We start from the raw sequence: 6,970 nt of genomic DNA on the forward strand, positions 1-6,970 counted from the left end.
AATAAAGAATTAGTTTACCCAGAAATCTTTACTCACCCTCATGCCATTCCAAACCCGTGCGACTTACTTTTAACTGTGCAAAACAGAGGAAATTGGGAAGGAAATGTTCAAAAAGCACCATTTCATCTAGTTCATACTAAACTTGGCATTGTGTTTTATGAATACTGTTGCTAGTGATGTTCCTCGTGTGTAAATCACTTTGAATAAAAGCATCTGTGAAATTAATAAATGTAAATATGATGCTTAGAGTGAGAAACAGACCCAGATTTAACCCTTGGCTGCACTGAAAATCCTTTACCTTATTTAGATTTCCCAGTGAAATTGGCCCACCTTTAAAAATTGCTTGTAAATCTCTTGTTATGGTGTATTATTACAAATTCTTGGATTCAATGTTTCTGTCAATTTGTTTTCTTTCCTTTAGTACAGGTTTTTTACTTAGTTTTGGAACTTATTGATGCTGGTCCTCATTTATCTGAACTCATACACCACAATTTCTTAGTAAATTTAGAATTATTATTTGTATATAATTTTGGCAGTGTTCACTCAAAAACTGGTGCATACACTCATGATCAATCAGTTTAAAAAAGAAATGCTAAATCTGTGCTAATTGAAAGAAAACAAGTTGATAAAAAGATTGAATCCAATATTTGGTAGTAATATAGCATAACAGGCAATTTATAAGCAACTTTTTGTAAGCTGGTCATTTTTGATCAGGAACACTGCGGCAAAAATTTCCTAAAAAGTACAAAAACTTAATTGTTATACCCTGTGTGAGCAAACTCGGTATGTTTAATTCCAATGTGATAACTTTAGCATTTTTGGGAAAAATAAAACGGGGTTTAACGGCATTGGCTCTTGTGCATCTCATAAACCAAACACGACATGCCAAGTTTGAATGCATGCATGCACAAATGAGAGAGCAACTGCATGGTTTCAGAAGGAATACAGCATATTCAAATGGAGCTAAGGCCATAAACGTGTTTTAAAATGTTGTCTTTTGTGTTGCACGGCAGTAAAAGGTCATATGGGTTTGGAATGATGTGAGGGTGAGTAAATAATGAATTAATTTGTATGTGTCCTTAAAGAAAACCACAAATTTATTTAGCAGTTATTGACACCATATGGCTTGTATTGATTTCTCGGAGCTTGAACTGAAGTTTTTGGCCCTTGCGACTTGTAGGAAGCGTGTTTACATTCCAGCGGTCACAGTAAAGCCGTGGGTTTGTTCAGCATCGTCTCCAGGTGCAGAGGGATCGCTCAGGTAATTACAGAGGAAATTCCCTAACCACAGTGACACAGCCGGGTGATGAGCTCTCACTGTGTCATTTGATTATTCTTATGCAAAAATCCTCAAATACCACCCTGTGCATGAGTCAAAAATGCCTGTTTGCTCACTGAACACACCCTTCAGCTGAAGTTACTCAAAGTTATATATACACACACACATTAGTCCCCATCATGGTCAATGGCACAATTTTGTGAACTGTATTACTGACCTATAAATGTAAAATATGTATTATTAATTTTATGCCATAACATTATTATTATTATTAATATTATTTTATTAAAATGCTCATATTTCCACGTTTTAATTACATTTTGAATTCCATATTTCAAACATGTAAAACCATGTATTTGACATTTTTCTAAAATAATCATTTGAAATTATTACCCTGTTAAATTATCAAATAATTTAAAATATTTTATATATTTTTTTCCATTATAAAATACATTGTCAAAAAAAGTTTGAATGAAAAAAAAATTAGTTCATATGATCAATATCACAAATGTATTAATTGTACTAGTGACCTAGAAATCTTCAATATGTATTATTCATTTCATGCCATAATATTTATTTATTATTATATTAAAATGTTAAACATGTCCAGGTTTTAATTCCATTTTTGAATTAATTCTAAATTAATCATTTAAAATTATTATCCTACAAAATTATTTAAATAAACATTTTTTTTTCTATTTTTGTTATAAATAAATGGTTAAGTAATAAATTTCATATGGTCAGTGTCACCAATGTATTTATTCTATTAGTGACCTAGAAATCTTCATTTTATTTCTATTTTTAAATTTGATCACAATGGCAAAACTTCCAGGGTTTAATTCCAGATGTTCACTGTGGCCTCATACTTTTAATCTAAATCTGTTGCATGCATCATAAAATGAACAGTTTCATTTCCATTTTAAAACATGTGCAGTATTATTATGCTAAAAGCTTGATTGCAACCTGCCAAGTCAAGTTTAGCACCTTCAAATACGGTCATTTAGTGCAGATGTGCCATAACAAAGATAATAGTGCAGAACAGAGTATGTGATTCACGGGTCAGATTTCACGTGAAGACATTTATGTGTGCATCACCGGCACACACTTGAAGCCTGCAATGCCTCGTGCACTCTCCAACAAGTGCTTCTCCTGTAAAGCTGTCAAATTCCCTTTCCAACATAAACATCTGATGTCACGGAGCAACCATGGGAACGTAAACAAATGATACGCTAAGGCTTTTTTGTCACTGTCAAATTCTGGACAAGCTCAGAAAGCATAACGTTATTGAGATCAAACCTCGCTTTTAAAAGGCCGCCACTTGCCAAGGCCCCAAAGACTGTTCCAGAAGTATTGGCCTTCCGATCGGCTAGCAACAGGAACCCTCCACCATAACAAACACACCCAGGTTCCCTCCAGCTCTGACAGTCAGCTGTTGGTGCTGTAGATACAGCAGACCTGTAATTTCATGTGCACTTGGCTATCTCCTTGGAGATTTATTTTGTGTAAATACATGCTTTACTTCCACTGGGTCTCACCAGCAGATGGCAACCATTAGTCCATCTGACTTTAAACAAAACACAGGCCGAGATAAATACTTCTGTGCCGACCAATTCGACGTGTGTGATCAGGTCTTCAAACTGGAGTTGCATTGAATACGAGAGCTGAATTTAGCTCCTAGGTTTTCTTGAGTCATGCTTTCCTGCATTTTGCGCATGCCAAACTTTGCCAGAATGCATGCAGCACCTGTCATTTCTTCAGCCCGTGCCTTCAAATTATAAGATTTAGGGTCAGCATGACACCAAAATTGGCTTTGTGTGTGTGTGTGTGTGTGTGTGTGTGTGTGTGTGCATGCACGGTCCTGTGAATGATTCATTAGTCCACGTTATTCCAAATAAAAAAAACTGATTGTGATCTTTCATCAACTTGCTTTTCAGCCCTCCAATCAATCCCCACCGGATAAAATCAATCCCTGCCTCGCATTTTTTCTCGTTTCTCTCGCAAACATGTCAAATTATAAGAAATGGGCTGTGACTTGTGTTGACTTTGGCAGATTTGGAAATCCCATCAATGCATATTTTCTCACTCAGAGGCTGAAAAGTGCAGTTAGAGTTGCATGTTTTCCTTTTTTAGACATGCAAATCTCAGTTATTATTAGCACCGATGACTTGATAAGATCCCCAGCGTTAGGTCACAAACTATCCATGCATTTGCATTCATGCATGAGGCATTTCTATTGTAATTGTGCTGTTATGTCATCATGAACTATTGCGCGATGACATCAACCATGAAAATATTAAGCGTTCCAATGCGCAGTCTGATTTCACCTTAAACTATTATCATGTGCTCAAAAACGATGAAGCTTATTAAAGTGCTATCAAAAGCAGCCCTGGCTGTGACTAATGTCTAATTATCTCCTCCGCTCGTCCAGGTATAAAGCCTTTCGTGGCCACTCCCCTGTCGTCCAGCCCATTAAAACAGGGCCTGGTTTCAAAGGGCTTTAATATTAGCCAGAGTTGGCAGAGATGTCAGTCTCTCGGCTGTGGGTTTTGCATTAGTGTCAAGCTCCCAGCTGGAATTGCCCCTGGGAAGAATTCAAGTATCTTACACCCTGTCTTTGTGCCTCATTACGGCACGTCCAGAGGCAGCTGGGAGGGGCGGGATCGGTTTCCCTGGGTGGTGGTGGTGGTGCAGATTTTCCAAAAGCCTTCCTATTCTACAAGCTACATGAGTTTTAAAAGACAAATCAGTGCTGTTATTTGCAAAAGGAATGACTATGTTGTCTTTGCGCCATTAATCATTGCAGATTGAGTGTGTGGTTTTGTGCTCTTTAATGTAATCTTATTCGGTTTTAACTTCTGCAAGATGAACCCGCGGATGTAAATAACCTGTCTAATAATGGAGCATTAATGTAATGGCTGTACACTCTTTCTTGGCATTTTTGTTGTGTTTTCCAGTGCAAATATCTGAATATTCTTATACCAAGATATATTCACTTGAGAAGCAAAATTACATAAAATGTCTTGTTTACTGAAACATGTATCAAAATCAAGGGATTTTGAGCTTTAAAGATGGAAAATAAGAAAAAAAAATCTGCCAATGGGGTCAGAAAAATAAACTTGCTTTTCTTTTGAATTAGCCTAAGTTTATATTTCTGACCCCACTGGCAGATTTTTTTTAATTTAATTTTTATTTTTAAAAAAAAATGTTTTTTTACATTTGATATGTTGATGTGTTTTTTTTTCTAAATTGCAGATTTAAGAATGTTAAGATTTCAAAATTTTGTAAATCATAAGGTGACCATACATTCTCTTTTTCCCCGGCTAAGATTTCTAAATTGTGTAAAATATCTGGGGTTTTGCTTTGTTTTCCTATTGACGTGCTCTCTACAGTCCTTGTAACATGTACATGTATTTGCATTGCTTTGATCGCTTTCTGTAGATCCCGCCTTCTCTCATGCCACGATTGGTCGATTACAATGCCTGCACGCTATAAACTACCTTTCAGTCATTACCTTCAGCAAGTATGAAAACAATAGCAAAACAATGGCAAAAAAAAGAGGACGTGGGGTCACCGGAGGAGTTTTTCTGGCAGCCATAATATATACATATACTGTGTGTTTATTTATTTTTTTTACATTTCCTGAAAAGTAGTGATTTTAAACATGCAAGGTTTCCACCCAAGAGTGACGATATATAAATTTGTTGTTTTATCATCATAATCAACATATAGCTACCTATATGACACTGTGTTCCTACCTGACTTAAGCTTGTTTCACAATAAATGTGAACACTACTTTTAAAATAATATCTAGTTTTAATATGCCATTTTTGAAGCAATGCATGTTTGTGCAATTTTGCTATATTTTAGTGCATAGTGGTGTGCCGTGGGATTTTTTCAAATCAAAACTGTGCTGTAGCAAAAAAAAGTTGGGAAACTGCATTAAACGGTACTAAATTGCCCACTTAACATGATTCTGCACAAAAGAAACATTACGTAACACTTAACTTTAGCAGTTGCTCTCCCTTTCGAGTGTCATGGCAAAGCATGCTGGGAAACTGAAATTCCCAGCCCAGTTTCAGTTAAATTTGTCTAAATTAAAAGAAACAATTAAATTAAGCACAAAATAATTAAACAATTCAGATTACTTCAAATGTGTCTGTTTCGGGAACTCAAATGAAAAAGAAAGTTCTAAATACTCATTAAAGTTAATTTGTTTGAATTATTTTGTTTCATTTAAGTTTGCCCTACCCAAACCAATTAATTAGTTTAGTGCAGTCTGACACTCAGAATTTGTGTTCCCTTTTTTTTATTTTATTTTATTTTTTTATTTTTTTGTTGCCTATGCCACTTTCACATGCTATCTCAAATGTAAACACGTCAGACATTGTTTGTAGAAAACATGCTGAATGTCTTTGAAAAAGTGCGAGTCGCATGGAAAATTTGCGTGAATGCAGCTAAAATGCAATAACTATGAAATAGTCTGGGTAATATTCAGCCTTGACTTGACTTATGCAATGACTTTTAAAGCATCATCTAGGTGTGTAAACTCACATGCATCCTATGTCAGAATGCATATTATATTTCACAAGCTGTCTTGCGTTACTGTTTTTGCCCGATGTCAGGGTGTTGTTGTTTAAGCTCTGACTCAAGCTCTTCAAGAGTCTGTTAATCGTCATTTCCTTTCCTAAGGAAGTTGTAATAATGCTAAATGCTTTAAGTTTCTTGTTTCTGCAACATTTTAATGGCGCACTTGAGTGAGTTATGGAGCTTCCGTCTGGGCCTACTGTTTAACTAGCTCTAACTTGGCTCACTTAATTACATCTGCCCCAAGAGGCAGCGCGCAGCACAATTAGAGCGGCCTGTTAAGTATTTAGTGTTTCTTACAGTCGCTACGGTGTGTTGGATAATGGATGAAAGACTTGAACGCTGAGCTTGTCCATGATACTTGTCACTTCTTAAAAAAGTCTGATGGCGAGTTTAAGGGGCAGGACCAGAGGAAAAAACTTTTGGCCGCTCCGTGAAATGAATGATTATGCATTTAATGCGACATCGGGAACTTTGAGGGCGAGGTCTTGTAACTGCACAGTTGGACACCCTGCAGACACAGCTGGAGATCATTGTCATATCCTCTCCATGAAATTGATTAGCTGTGTTTATAAATGTTTACCTCAAGCCTGAGCATGAACACAAGGACCGGCAGGAATTCAGAAACGGATCTGTGTGCTTGCGGCGGGCAAAAAAAAAGAGACAGTTAATCCTGTTATTTTTAATTTGCTTCGCTTGCACGAGAATGCATCCGAAAGAAATGAAATGCATGCTGCTCAGGTCGTGCAATATTCTGTTTTCCTTGCTGCAAAGCAAAACAGTATTTCATCATTCTTACAAAGCAGTGGTAAAAGTGAACTATTGTTTTGGTCGTTTTTCAGAAGCGGCCTGAAAGGAATGGTTTAGGGGTTTAAAAATAAGCAGATTTATTCAACTGAAAGGATTTCTATCACAGCTGAACAAATCCAATCAACAGGCATGAAGGTCATTTCATTCCAGACGCTGAGAACGTCGTGCTGGATTGAGAAGTGCTGCTTTAAACACACACAATGGATTTATTCTGCTTGTCCGAATGTCTAAACTGATTGTTGGTCATTACTGTAGATCTAAATTAGCTCTACGGTCTCAGGGGAACAGAAAAGTCAT

This window comes from Sinocyclocheilus grahami, unplaced genomic scaffold (genome assembly GCF_001515645.1).
Source record: "Sinocyclocheilus grahami isolate Dianchi unplaced genomic scaffold, SAMN03320097.WGS_v1.1 scaffold179.1, whole genome shotgun sequence".
Taxonomy (NCBI): domain Eukaryota; kingdom Metazoa; phylum Chordata; class Actinopteri; order Cypriniformes; family Cyprinidae; genus Sinocyclocheilus; species Sinocyclocheilus grahami.